Genomic DNA, 15,735 nt, shown 5'->3' with positions numbered 1-15,735 from the left:
CCGGTCAATGACAATATCAACTCTGACCATCGCTTTAGGTCACTCTTCAATTCAGCCACAAGTGGGTCATAATTGAGGCTGCGCAGGTGTTCAAGGTTCCGAGGAATTATGGCCCCCAAACAGGTCATCGACTCCCTTGACCGTATTAGCTTATCCCTAGAAACCGTACCCTCCTTTCCATGAAGCTCCTCTCCCAGGGGAAGAAAGAAAGATTCAGTGCAGTTAATTTTCAACCCTGCAAACTTCCCATAGTTATTAAGGACCTGCATCAGCGTTGTGAGGGAGCCCTCCTCATCCCAGAGATAACATAACACATCATCAACAAACAGGGATACCTTGAATTCCGTCCTGTCAACCTCCATACCCTTAATCCCCGGGTTTGTCCGTATAGCTGCTGTCAAAGGCTCTATCACCAGGGCAAAAAGAAGTGGGAGAGGGGGCATCCCTGCCTAGTGCCCCTGTATAGTGGAAATTCCTCTGATGTTAAGCCTTTAACTGAAACTCTCGCTGACGGGTTCCTGTAAAGAGCCCCCACAGAGGTCTGAAAAATAACCCCAAAACCCCTTTTAACTAAGAAAGTTCCAACCCGCTGTGTCAAAGGCTTTCTTTGAGTCCAGAGAAACCAGACAGCCACAATCTATCCCCCTCCCTGCCCAGTAGACGAGGTTCAACGTCTTTTGAACATTGTCCGCACCTTGTCTACCCTTAACTAATCCCACCTGGTCGCCATGAATGAACATCGGGAGGAGTTGATCAAGTCTGTCCCACATAAGTTTCACAAGAACCTTAACATCAGTGTTGAGAAGAGATATAGGTTTGTGCGAAGCACAACTTTTGGGATCTTTCCCCTCTTTTGGGATAACCGACATAAGAGCTTTAAGCATTGTTTTGAGGAGCGTTTTCCCACTCAGTACTTAAACACCCTGGCGATTATGGGAGCCAACGTTGACCTTAACATCTTATAAATCATACTGTGAGGCCATCCTCCCGGGGGGATTTCCCACTCTTCATCCCTTTTATAGTGGCAATGATTTCATCCACTTCAATACAGTCTACCAACATCTGTGCATCATCCACTGAGAGCCTTGGTAGGTCCACCGCCCTCAAATAGGTGTGAATCCCCTCTAGATTGCCATCTCAGTCTGAAGTATAAAAGGCTGCATAACAAACAGTGAATGCCCCTGCAATATCCTTACTACCCCTAGCCACTGTCCCATCCACATTCCTTATTAAATTGACCATTCTAGCTTTAGTTTAGATAGGGATTTTAAAACTTTGTGTGGAGGTGCAACTTTCTTCTTTGCTGCAAAGCAAAAGGCAGACTTAAGAGTGAACATACATAAAGGATAAACAAGGGGATCACAAAGCTAGTTGTGGGACTAAGGAAAGGAAGGCACACAGAGTAGAGGCCACAGTGCCTAGGAAGGTAGTACTTCAGAGGAAGATAGCAAGACAGAGGAGTGAATCAGAAGAAGAGAGGATCGCAGATAGCAAAGTGTGACTGGCATGATTTTCAAAGAGAGATCCAAAGTTATGTCACATGAAGAAGAGGCAGACCAAAGGCCCTACAATGCCCTAACAAGTCCAAACAGGAGACTGCTCTTCACTGTGCCGCTTAAGAGGCTGAGAGATGATGGGGAGGTCATGTGATCCTTGAGTCAATCAGAAGCAGACCTGACCCATGGATGGAGGGATGAGGACATGATCAGGTGCTTGTGTGTTGCAGCCTGCAACTGTAGCCCAGCAGGGTGTGAGTCTGATGAATCACCGCTTAAGGGTCCTCAAAGGACAGGGTAGAGAGGAGAAGAGCGGGACAGCCCGACGACAACAGGGGTTTTAAAAAAGGTTAGGTGCTTGTGTGCTGCAGCCTGGGACTCTAGCCGAGAGAGGCGCAAAGGCTGATGATGCGCTTCTCCACTGATCTTCGAAGCAGCAGGGAAAGAGGAAAAGACGTGGCTGTTACCAAGTACTTTAGTACAGTGCACTTGGCATCTGCCTATCACCAACTCAAGTTACATCTGATGTAAAGGAGGTTCACTGCATTCATTACACCTGAGGGAACTTTTAGACACTGTTGCTTGTCATTTGCCCATGTGTCACTGGTCTAAATTGTTTAAACAGATGCTGCAATCATTGTTTGGGAAGGAATGTGGAATATGTTACTTCCCAGAGGCCGCACAATAGGGCAATATGATTTAAAAGCATGGTCTAAGGTTGAGGAGGGTGTCCGGTTGTTTGAAGAATGCTAGGAAAGAGACTTTCATGTTTCGTGTTGAAGATATTAATTATCAGGGTTGTTTGTTAATAAAGAATGGTTTGAGGTCAAAGGAAAGCCTATTAATGGTCATTATTGACATTGATAATTCAATAAACTAACAGGACGTCATGCCATTCTAAGGCTTAATTGAATATTATTATTTGACTGTAGAATATTAGAATACTGTGTAAGAAGCATCTTGTCTTCTAGTAGGATGAGGCTTGTGAGGCAGGATTTTTTAAAATTAAGTCTGCTATAGCTAGTGCACGTGAATTAATGACGTGACACCAGATGTAAGAATGTTGTGCATGTGATACAGGACTGGGTCTGTTCTGCTAGCTACAGGAACATTCCCCGATTTTTGAGAGAGCAATTATTTTGCCCTCTAGGACTTTAAATGTGGATGAAAGATAGTGCAGACTTGGTGTAGGACAGGTGCAGGCGGGCACGATAACATTTTTCTGAACTTTTTCTCACTTATAAATACCTACAAAGCCTCTCACCTGCCTCCAAAAACCCTGCTTACCTGAGCTCTGGATTAACATGGGAGCACCTAAGTGGGAAATGGACACGGGTAGGAAAAGCAATGGTTAGGCTTAATCCCCTCACCCTCAGGCCAGCTGACTATCTGAAGCCGATGCTTGAGGGGGTCACGAATTGTGATCTGTTGGGTGGCATAGAGGGCCTCAAGTACACACCAACTCTCAAAGATGGTTGAAAAGTTTCATCAGTTACTTTAATAAGGTCTCTAAGGGCCATCCCTCTCTCTTCTGTCTTCCCATGGGATTCTTTCCCCACCCTTGCCCAGACCTCCCCAATCCCAAAGATGGCTTACTAGGGATTGTTAACCCCTACTATCTATGATTTTACTGGCTAGTCACGAGGGCCTAAAGGCAACCACCTTTTCTCTCTTACACCCTTCAGCATCTTCTAGGTGGATCCTAACCTATTGTCCCACAATGCTAGCAAGAAGTGGTGCCTTCCAAACATCCAGATTTCACTCGCCTTTCACACTTTCCCATTTCTCAGCCTGATCTTCTTTCCTTCCTTTACTTCTACTCTCCTGCCTCCGCTTCCTCCCACTCTCTTCTTTCTCCCCCTCTCTGTTCCTCTCCTTGTCCCTCTGATGATCCTCCATCTACTGCTACTCTCCCACACTCTCTACTACTCTCTATTTCCCTCTGTACTACTCTCCATTACCCACTCTACCACTTTCCACACCTAATCTCGACTACTCTCCACTCTACTATTTTACCCTCCTCTATTCTCTCAGTCCTCCGTCTCCTCCCTTGACCTCACCTGAACAACCCACACTCCCCAATTATCCTGAAACCCTGTATTTTCCTTCTCCATCTCCCATTGGTCCTTCTGCTCAGCCAGTTCCCAGGGCCAATTGCTGCTTTCCCTTTTCCCCCAGGGGCTAGGGGATAGAGAGATGGAAAAATATGAAACATCCTTTCAGCTCCATCCCCTATTTGAATGCGGGTCTGCCAGTGTCTTTGTAATGGAAAGTCAAAATCAGAGTTAATTTTTGGAGTGAGACAGATTTCCTGACTGCCAGTCCTCAGCGAGCAATGTTCCACTTACCACCTGTTTACTGCTGTGTCTCTCGCTGGTGGCTTATCTTCCCCGCCCCCCACTGCAAGGGTTTCTGGGTGTGGGAGTCCTACAATAGAAGAGAGAGAACACTGGCCAGCATTGTAGCACGTAGGTATGGGAGGATTGCAAATGGTAGTTGACAATTGCAAGTAGGCGCAGGCAGAAGGGACAGAGACGGGGGCCCTCCCAACTCCCCACTGCACCCTATGGGGCAGGACCTGCTCTGGCAAGCACCCTGGCAGACATCCTGCCCCAGATTGAGAGGGCACCCCACCCTCCTTTGACAGGCTCAGCTACCCAACCCTGTTATTTTGGATAGGAAATTATGTTCTCCATAGGAAGGTTCTCAAATTATTTATTCCCTGCCCACACACTCAAGGTTTCTCTCTAAATGACGGATGTAACCCCCTGCTAGGTGAGGAACAATAAAAAAGAAAGAAAAAACAATGAAATATCCCTCGGCACATGATGGCACACAGGGAAGCCTTTATTCAAAATAAAAAAGAACACATAGAGCGAGAGCGGAGCACAATTGGCTTAACAGTGTTAAGGAACTTTTTCTTTTTAGTTTACCACAGCTACATAGGGATAGTTATAGAGTTTGTACATAGTGTGTATTAAAATTCCCCTTTTTTTAAAAAAAAAAAAAGCTAAAAAACTGCTACTGTACACAGGCAAAAGGAAGTATCTATATATCATAACAACAACTAAAGGAAGAGTACACCAGCGTCTCTAGGTGTTTCCTTCTGTGGAGTTGATATTTATTATAACCTCATGTTTCTTTCCTACGAGTTTGGGGAATCCTAACCATTGCTTTTCCTACCCATGTCCATTTCCCACAGAGGTGCACCCAGGGTGATCCAGAGCTCAGGTAAGCAGGGATTGCTGGAGACAGGTAAGAGGCGGGTTAAGTATTTAACAGTGTAAGAAAAAAGTGTAAGAAAGTTTGTATTGCTGTGCCCGCCTACACCTGTCTCCCACCAAGTGCGTTAGGGTCATCCCTAAGCTAAATTTTTTGGAGGCACTGCTCAGATCACCGTTTGATGTGCGTTTACCTACCTACCTACACATTCCTATTGCGTTCACTTTCTGGGGTTAGCGTACATATTACTAATGTAAGTTCACATTTTTTGAAATAAGTCATTTTGAGCAAATTTGTGGATGGGGTGACTTTCTCAATTTTGAGCCTTTGAGCCTTCAGTTCCTCCAGCAAAGGTTTGGCCTAGAAGGTGAGATTAAAAGTAAATTTTCTGGGATGAGAAACCATCTGTACACCATTTTGGCTTCAGTTTCCAAAAGGTGCAGGCAAAGCACTGATTTTTTGTTTCCTGCATGAGTTTCCTCCCATGTAGTATAATTTGAGAGCACATGTAAGCCAGAATCCCATTTGGACTGCCCCACAGCCCAGAGATGTTTTCAAATTTAGCATACGTGTTGGGACAGGCGTAGGGTGTACGCAAATCATGGCAGAGTCCTGTTTAAATGTGACAGCCATGGTTTCAACTGCGGCTGTCACACTTGCATTTCAGTCCCTCAACCAGCGATGGAATTCTTTTTGTTCTGAGAATTTCACAGAGTTGAGCCCTTTAATTGCTAATCTCTGTGAAATACCGGCAAAATCCCCCATGGAGTCCAATGAAATGGGGATTTAGACCAGCTCCCGCCACTCGTATTCTGGCGGACATTCCACCAGACCGGGTGGCGGTATCAGTAAATCCATTTGCTGGTATTCTGCCTAATTTACCACCAGAATACTGGCAAACCTGTTATGACCCCCACTGACTCTCAGAAGACTACTTTGAAAAAACACTGGCAGACACTTCAAGTACAAAGTTTGATCGTAAGGTCATTAAAATGAGGTCAAAGAGTTCACATGAGGCAGAGTTTTGGGAAGGGAGGGGAGGGGCAGGCAATGGGTGGGAATGGTCCAAGGAATTAGCTTGGACATGGGCAGTCAATGGGTGGGCAAATAACCAAACATCACCTACAAGCTGTGTGTCCTTCCTCATACGCCACTTCACTCTAGCTGTGCTCTAATGCAAAAATATTTTGCTTTTTTCATTTGCGCTCATTTTTGAATATCTGCCTAAGAGTTTTTCTGAGGACTTCTGCACCCATTCAAATGCAGCTTTCATTTGGGCACAAAAATAAAATTTCTGGAGGGTAGTCTTTAGGAATCCCCATTCCACCCTGTTAAATGCATTCTTTAATCTAAAGCGTATAACAAGGATGGAACTGAAGTCTTGCCAGCCTTGTCTATGAGATGCAAGATCTGTCTAATATTATCAGTGGTGCTTCTGTTGATAATAAAACCTGATTGGTCAGGGTCCACTAAGTAAGGCATCATTCCCTCCAGGTGTTTGGTCAATATTCATGTGAAAATGTTAGCATTAAGGCTTATTGAGGCAATAAGCCTGTGAAGGTGCAATGTAGTGAATCTTGGTAACTTCAGGAAATAATGTGATTTGATCCTCAAGCCTACACTCTTGGAAGTTTGTTCCGTTTTATATATATGTAAAATGTTTTGTCAAGAGATACACTAGGGTTGGGGACTGTGTTTTATAGCAATTAGGGCTATGTGAAATTCCTTTCCACCAGCCACAGAAGTGAAATATGTAATATTTCGATCCGTTTGACCACAATCTGTCGTTCCACAAACCCTGGATATTGAAAAGAGTGGCGCAAAGGTTCTTGTGCTGTCTCACGAACCGATACGAGATGCACAAAGTTTCTCATGATACTGCGTAAACCTAGCATGGATTGAAAAGAGTGGCACAAAGGTTCTCGTGGCGCTGCATGATCCAGCCACAAATCAAAAATGAGCAACATGAAGTTTCGCTTATATGTGATTTTAATGACAGAAAATTCAGAGTGGTACATTTAATCGCGACCATAATACCGAAAAACACTCCATTTAAAAAAATGAGGGGGTGTCCCCGCTAAGACCCTGATTTTCTACCCTTATAACGCCACCCCAACTCATTTTATCCTCTTACCCCACTACCCTATACATATATTTTTTAAATATTTTCTGTGTTTTTCGGTATTATGGTCATTGGTGTAATGTACCACTTTGAATTGTTTTTGGTAAATTGATTGGGTACCGAAGTTTCTTGTGCCACTGCGCAAACCTAACATGAATCGAAAAGGGCGTCACAAAGTTTCTTGTGCCACTGCGCAAACCTAGTACAAATCAAATAAATAACTGGCTGAAGGTTCTCGTATCATTGTGCAAACCTACCTTGAATTTCTCATTCCAATGCGAGAAACTACCATGAATCGAACAAAAAGCTGTGCTAATACGAACCCAAAATAAGCCAGCACAAATATTCTCAAGTGAAAGAAACTAGCACGGATCATGGAAAACTGTACAAAGTTTCTTGTGCTGCTGCATGGAACTGCATGACGTTTCCCGTGGCACAAACCTAGAACGATCGAAACAAGACCTGCACAATGTTTTTCATGAAACTGTGCAAACCCATCAAGAATAAAAAAACCATGCAAAGCTTCTCATGCACTGAGTGAAACTAACACAGTTAGGAAAAACGTGCACAAAGTTTCTCGTGCCGCTGCACAAAACTAACACGGATTGAAAAAAAAAAGACCTGTGCAAAGTTTCTTGTTGCGCTGCAGGAAAATAACATGGGAGAACGAAACACCACAGTCCACACGAAAACCGCAGAAAACCAGGGGAAATTTCAGTGGTGTCAGAACCGTAATGCTGATTTCGTGGAATGGGGGTAAGAAGATACCAGTGCAGATTCTGAATTTTTTGTTTTGCAGTGAAAATTCTGCTCAGCCCTAATAGCAAGAGGGTGTTATTCCATTGGGGCCTGGGCTTCATTTACTTTTAGTATTTTATAGCCTCTGATACCTCCTCAGGGGATATTGGATTCTATTTACTCTTGAGTATCATTGAGTCTTGGTAGTGAAACACTCTACAAATGACCTATCACTCCATCTGCATCTACATATGCAGAAGAGTATAACTAAGAACAAAAGGAGCAATGGCTGCCTTTTTATACAGTTCCTTTTTCCTTTCATGTCTCAATTTCTTCCTGATTGCCCATATGTACTTACTACTATCTTGTTCATTGAGTCTGCTGGCTAAGAGTCTCAAGGCCTATCTCAACTGCTGTTTCATCCAGAATTAGACATTCAGCTTTATTCATCCTTAGGGTGTTTTATTATGCACAGATTGTTGTGAATTTTCTCAAGTTGGATGTTGCTGGTGTGAGAAAGAGGATTTTGAAACTATGGGCCTCATTAGGGGACTACCGATATCTCGCCGGTGCTACCGGCGGGTTACCGGCAATCTCGTCTTATCGTTACCAACGGCGTTAAGTTCCCATTCCATGCAGTCCCACTGAAGCAAAAAGAACCACTGAAGCAATGGTGCTTCAATAATTTGTCTGCCGGTAGGCCCTGAACAACTGGCAGGTCATGCCTGCCGGTAGTTCACTGCCCCTACCAGCAGACTCAGAGAAACCCTGTCCAGAAAAATTGCCAGAGCCTGCAGTACCAGACGTTTTCCCTACATTTCTTCCGGACCAGGTTTCTTGTAATGAGGCCCTATGTCATGATGGTTACCTGGGAGTGACCTTGACAAAAGTAAGAGTTAGGAGAGAAGCTTTATCGTTAATTGTGGACCGGAAGACAATGATGGAGGGCTTTGTGCATTGCTCCGAAAGTGACAGGGCCGTATCATAAATTCAGTGGTGCAATCAAAAAGTGGCAGTAATTTTCTCCACTTTTTTGGTGGTAGCAGAGTTTGCCACTATTTTTAGGGCCCTACTGAATTCTCAGTTTGACTTTGAAGTGCAGGATTTACCTCTAGCATCATGCCAGAGATAAATCCTCAACGTTAAGGTAAAAAATTGTCCGAATAACAGCTGCCAAATTACTACTTGTGGTAAATCTGCCAAAATCCCCATAGAGTTCTTTGGACTTCAGAAATGGGGATTAGCACTACCCTTCCACCACTTGGAATCCTGTGTAAGCTCACAGAACAGAGCAGCAGTGACTGAAAAATAAGTTTGGCACTAATCAGGCAGATTTACAGCAGACTTACCACCAAATTCATAATGAGGCTCATAGTACTTAAAACATATACTCGAACAATATACTCATCCATTGAAGCCTAAGGAACTGCCAGAGCTAACATGGCTTTAGGGATCATGGAGATGAAGTGATAATGGGTGTAATTAAATGCTTGTTTGGATGAATTGCTTCTGAAGGTGGCCAATTATTAAGATTGTGAGAGAGGTGAGTAAGAAAGGAGTAATACATTTCCTTGAACATATACTCCAAAGGGAAGAGTGTGCATGTAATATCTTGACAGATATCATTGTGCAGCTAATGTCTAAGTATATGGGAAGAATTTCACAAAATCATGATATGGAGAATCAACACAAAATGCATTTATTTAGTGTTGGGCCGGGTATCGAACCTGCACTGCTCTATTACAAAACATTGTTTGATCAGCCTGAAACTAATTTGGCAATTGAATAATGTAATTGTACAATAATCAACAGTGTCAGATTGGCGTGGTCAGAGGCTGGGAAAAGGTGGGAGGGTGAGCTGCATGAAAGATGACTGGTGTAGGTTTTCACAGCAATTTGCTGCAGCATGGGTGCAAACAGAAGTTCTTAGAAAAAGGAAACCGAATACCAGGGTTAACCCGAGGCAGTTAGGAATGATACGATATGTGCAGATCAGGATAGCGAGATGCCTTGAAGGAGAGTAGGTGAGAATAAAAGTTGAGTGAAGAGGATATATGATAGAGATCACTCATGCAAAGAGGTCCGTGTTAATGTTTGAGATTTGGTATGTGTTCAAAGAAGCAGATTTTTGTGGAAAGGGGACCTTAAAGAGATGCAGGTTTGAAGTGTATTGCTGTGGAACTTGAGGATGAAAAGGTCCTGCGCAAAAGATTTATTTGTGTGACAAATCATCATCTTAAAGAATTAGAGCTGTCTCCGTCCTTTTTCCATTTCTACAAGTTGCAATGACAGGGAGGCCTCTGTGTTTACTGCTTGGTCAATATCTCTCTTGCATCCGAACAGATACAGTCTGACACTGAAGTTGATTGACTTAACACATTTGGCCAGTTTGGCCACCTCCCCTACCTACACCACCAGCCAATTATACGTTTTCTGAAGAACATATTTTTTAACCATTGCACAGCCCAGTGGGCCATTACTGCCAGCCTTTTATTTGGCCTTTCTTCCATCTGCAGGGCACTTACCAAGAGGTAACTTCCTACTTAGAATTGCCCCCTGAAATATTACTGCTGTTAGTTTCTAAAGGCTTGCATTAGGAGGGCTGTCTCTCCCCATGACATTGATCATCCAGTTTAAGCACACTAAGCTTCTGTTAGTGAGCAATCACTTTGAGAGTTTTAACAAGATTTATGGTTTCCACAGATCAAGGAGCAGAAGGCACAATCCCACCAGCACCAAATCTGCTAGCACAAATGCCTAACACTTACAGAGGGAGTCGAGTGCCATCAACAATTCCATATATGCTATGATTTTCCGTTCTACTGGGAAACCTGCTCTTAACAGTTCAATGTATTTGCAGGTATAATACAATCATGACTGAGGAGTATCTTCAGGTAAGTTCGGACCCCCTAGGACAGGGGCAGTCTTTCCGCAGCATCACTCATCACCAGTGCTAGCCTTCCCTCCAGGTCACAACATGGCTTCTCCCAAAGGCACCCCAACGGATTTACTGAGATAAAACACACTCTTTGACTGCCATGGGTATTCGTAGAATGGAGCTCTCTGCTACCCCTTCACTTGAAGCCGAGATGAAATTCCCCCTTACCTGATCACTTCATGCCAAACTCTTCCTCAGCCCAGAGGAAATTTGGAAAGAGTTTCAGCATGCAAGCTATACCTTTAGGATGGGAAGCCTCCACCACCTGTGTCTGGCTCAGTTCAGTATCACGCTGCTCCACTCCAGGCTCCAATATGTGATCAGCACAGGCCTCCTCAGGTTCTGTTGGAGAGCATTGATAGCACCGGGCTCAGGCTGGTGTGTGTGGCGTGCAGCACTAGAATTACTCAAAAAAGGGCCAAAGTACTGGAAGCTCCATCAGTTAAATGCCTCACAGCAAGCCTATCGGAACCCATCTTCAAGCAAGGGAGACCTCCTTGCTGCTTTTCATTGTTATTCCCAGACAGACAAAGATTTATATGTAAGATTTACTCACATGATTGCAAAGCATGTACAGCAGCTTTGTAGTAACTGAAAACACTGTCAGGGCTGATTGTCATTGCATGCACAGAAATTCTGAGCCCTGGATGAGGGCCCTGGTAACATAGATGTAGTCTTTACCTCTAATGGGGCCCGGATAGAAAGGGCTACATACTTGTTCCCTGAGGGAAAACCTAAAACTAAACACACAGACAATAGGGTTTAGTAAAATACTTTATTAAATGTAGTGTGTTTGTGTGTATTGTGTGGTGTGTTTGTGTTTTGTACTAATCCATCCAGCCCCCATCGGGCTTGATGGAATGTTGATAGGAAAAAAGAAATAAAAAGCACAGGGACAGAAATCCCTTGCCGAAGAATGTGCTGGTCAGTGCTGAAATGATTCGAGGAGATTTGAAAAAGAGGAGATTTGAAACACACTTGAAAAGAAGTCAAGGGAAGAAAAGGAGAGGAGAAAGAAACACAGTGGGAGAAAATAAGAAAATAACTCTCTTGGGGGAACATGGCATCCTGTGGTTCCCCACAGCCCACAAAAATCATGGTATCGGGCCGTGTGTGGGGAGCGACTCGGTGAGTGAACCATGGGGCTGGGATGCATGCCGGAACAGGCTGGCCATCCATGGGGCTGTTCTGAGTGTCAGCCTGCCTGGCTGACAAACCGGGCGTGCCCAGTAAGAGCAAAGGTCCCAGGCAGCGCACTTGGGTCTAGCCGGGTGAAGATTAACTGCTCAGCCTGGGCTGCATTGGGGGGCTGCAACCCAAAACCAGGAAGCCCGGCTGTGCCCCTGATGGCCTCCCTTGTGACCGGCTAGGTGGGCCCAACAGTGAAGTCCTCCCGGGCCACCTGACAAATTTACATGAGGTGAAGTCCGCGCTGCCCTAGAGGCTGGAGCCATGAAGAAAAGTACTGGGCTGCCTTGCAGGGTAGCCTGCGTGAAGAGGAGCTGGTGAAGTCCAAGGCTGCCTCATCGTGGCAGCCCAGGTGAATAGAAGCACTGTGATGCTGCACTGAAGCAGCCAGAGTAAAGCTCCAGTAGCCCGCCCCTGCCTCCCTCCGATGTAATGCTGAAGGAGAAGGCTGTGAAGAAACAGCAAGCCACAGGTGTGGCAGTGAATATGGCTCCATACCCCCAAAGCCAACGGGATGTCGCCTGGATCAAACATGGCACTGCAGGCTGCGGTGGTGACGAAGGCAGACCCCACATCAACAAGGCCACCCTGAAGATTATAATGTGACCGCAGGTGCAGTGATGTGTGCGGGTGGCCACCCCAGCTAAAGGGGCCATCCTGAATATATTAATGACACTGTGGGGCACGGTGGGCCCCCCAACCCATAGGCCCACCCTGATGTTATTAAAAGCTGCGGGTCATGACATGATGGGCGGTCCCCCAAGGCGGCAGGATACAACCCATGGACATTTAAAGGAGCACGGGCCATGCATGGTGAGTCGGTTGTAGCCTCACACAGTGGACAGGGCCACCCAGAAGAGTAGAACTGTGTGGTCAGGCACCATAACATACAGGACAGACCCCAGCCACCATAAGAGACAGCCTTATAAGGTACAGAAAGGGAGTGACTGGCTGCAGCAGTCACCCCATTGTAATGTAACGTGTTTCTATGTTTTATATGTTGTATATCACTGTGTTATATCTCTATATAAAGTGTTATGTAGGGTAGTATATATATTTGCATTCATTCGAAATGTTAAGTCGGGGGATGGTAGAGTGGGAAAAGTTATTACTGGAGAATGTTCGATACGTGAGAGGTGTTGCATTTATATGAAAGGGAGTAGGGGGGTGGTACCCTGGCCTGAGTTAAGGAGGAAGAAGTGGCGGCCTGCCTGAGGCCGCCTGGGGGGGACCACCCACAAAGGCCTTCCTTTGGCCTCATCCTACAGTGGGCGGTACTACCAGGAATTAGGTAAGGGATCCGTTGCATCAGACTCACCCTATGGGATCCCGGTGACCCCTCCAAATAAGGGCGGCTGGTGGAGCAGATACCCATTAAGAGGGAGCTCACATCAAGGGAATTTTAGAAAAGCAATAGGTAATTACTAATAAGTGAATACATGTTTTTTATAAATAAAGATGGGTCCCGTTGGGATCCCTATCAAATCCACCTTGATGTCTGGGTCCGGTTAATACTCAGGGTGCACCCATATCCTGTTAACAGCAATTTGATATCACAGGTGCATTACCTCTCCCGATCCAGCTGGCCTGTGAGGTGGGTGTGGTGGTTCCCATGGGTACCGTGCCTGGTCTGGGGTGAGGGAGCTGTACACCCTTGCCTGGACCAGGGCCGGAAAACAGGGGCTCTGTAGAGCCATGCTTTCTATGAGGCGCCATGTGTCAGATAAGTTCCGGAAACCAACAAAACCCAGCACTTCCATGTGCGATGCAAGCTTGGAAAGAAAAGAGAATACATTTACAACAATAAAAGAAACGACAGATGAAACAAGGCAAATTAACAACAGATAATATTATGACAATTGCTCGGGGGTAGAGCAGGCATGTCGTGTAGAGTTCTACAAATGTGATCTTTTTTAAGGTCCCACCTAGCCCTTTTTAGAAATTGTATTTGTGCTGTTAATAAAATAGTCCTGGAGGCTTCATAATATTTTAAAAGCTTTCATAAACATTTTTCAACAGTGATGTTAAGGATGAAGTTTAAAGTGGAGTATTGGTCAAACCAAACTGAAAGATTAACTGAACCAATCAGTAGCACGTTTTGAACCACACAGTCACACTGATATTGCATGCAAAAGATCTGGCAAAGATCAAAGCTCTTAATAACCAGACCTAAACATTACTTATGAACTTTTTAGGGCTATGTCATGTAAAGGTGGTACTTCTATGAATCTAACGATGTTAACATCCAAATTGTGTTCTGCCTTCCTTGCATTTCACATTGTATTGAGAATGACACAGATGCATGTTTAATTCATAAGGTTTGCTGGATTACTTCAGTGTATGCTCTGTAGATGATAATTTTTATTGTGCCCCCCCCTTGGACATTATACTGGATTTGCATAGCATGATTCTCCACACATTTCTCATGTATAAACTGGTTGATTTCATATTTGATATGCGTGCTTGGATGGTTATCCTTTTTTAACAGAATATGATTAATCCTGAAAGGTCAACTACTAACAAATCATTGGGCCTCATTACGAGGGTGGCGGAATGGGTTACTGGCACCGGTAATGGTGCTGGTGCCGGTAAAACCATTCCACCCTATTACGAGGTTCCGTTGCAGGACCCGCTCTGAACGTCTGGTCAGACCAGACATCCTTTCCGGGTCCCGCGAGGGGACCAAGGAGCTAATAATGGACCCGTTATTAATGGGCCCGTTATTAGCTCCATCCCCTTTCCCATTGAGCCCTATGGGGACTCGAATGGGAATGGGGAATGGTTTCTTGAATGGGGACTTACCGGGTCCTCCAAGGTTGGAATGACCCGGTAAGTCCCCATTCAGGGGACCCGGACACGATTTTGCACCATGACTACCTCCAAACTCGTAATGAGGCCCATTGTATTTTAGTGCAAATGCAGCATCCTGACACATTTGGTCTACTGAATACATTGTAGACCATTGAATCGGAAGACCTTTGACGTGAAGTTTTCATCAGTGCAAAAAGATGAAGCAGATCCACTTTGTAGTATTCTTTTCTGCTTACCAAATAGGGAATTGAGCAACAAGGCAGCAGTCGCTGCCATTCCTTATTTTGTAATAGGCAATGGCGCAAACCTAAACGGACTCCACCTAGTACCTTCTTTTTCATTTAAAAAATGGTGAAACATGTGTTTACGTTTTCCATAATGTCAAACCTATTGAAGTAAAAAAAATTCTGCCTTTTTTTGTTTTCTTACATATAGAAAAAAAAGCTAAATAATGCACCGAAGTATCCCTTTTTGCAAGCATCAGAAATTATGCAAAACACTTTACTCCCTGTTGCGCTAGTACACACCTCTGCTTGTGAAGCAGGCAGCGGCAAAACGTGTTACTTCTCTATTAAACAAGTTGCAAAAAGAAAACAACTAGATTTAATTCTGTTTTAGCACTGGTGCAAACTTTATATGACATGGCCCATCGCCATAATTCAAGTTTTTTCACCCAACCACATTAGGCAATTTTGGGATAATCATTTTACCTCCGTGAGCTTTATTTTAATTACTGCCAAAATTGATATCACTTAGATGTGAGTGAGTTCACAATCTGTGCTATACAAAAGGCCAATTCATTTATCATCCTCATCATGTTTAATCGAATATATTTTTTTGTATTTGAATTTTTGTTTTCTGCTGACCCAGAGGGTCTTACATGGATCAAATTTGAGAAGATGGGCGTTGAAAAAGGAAGTTACAGAATGTTTTCAGGAAAGGATAGGAAGATTAGGATGATCAAGTGATGGCAGTGGTGGAGGGCAGGGTTATATGTGGGGAAACAGGTATGCTTTGAGGCTGTTTATGAAAGTGGTGATGGAGCATGCAGTGCGTATGTGGAGAGGTAGGGTGTTCCAAGCCCAGGGCGGCCGGTTGGTAAATGTTTGTTTTTGTGTGCATGTGAGTTTGGAGAGTGGAATGTGTAGAAGCTGTTGGCTGGCTTGTCTGGTTTTTGTATGGGTGATGGGTTTGAGTTTGTCATGAAGGTAAGATGGAAT

This window comes from Ambystoma mexicanum, chromosome 10, assembly GCF_040938575.1.
Source record: "Ambystoma mexicanum isolate Mex_15411 chromosome 10, UKY_AmexF1_1, whole genome shotgun sequence".
Taxonomy (NCBI): Eukaryota; Metazoa; Chordata; class Amphibia; order Caudata; family Ambystomatidae; genus Ambystoma; species Ambystoma mexicanum.
The sequence above is the reverse complement of the archived record's forward strand: the minus strand, read 5'-3'. Positions refer to the sequence as shown.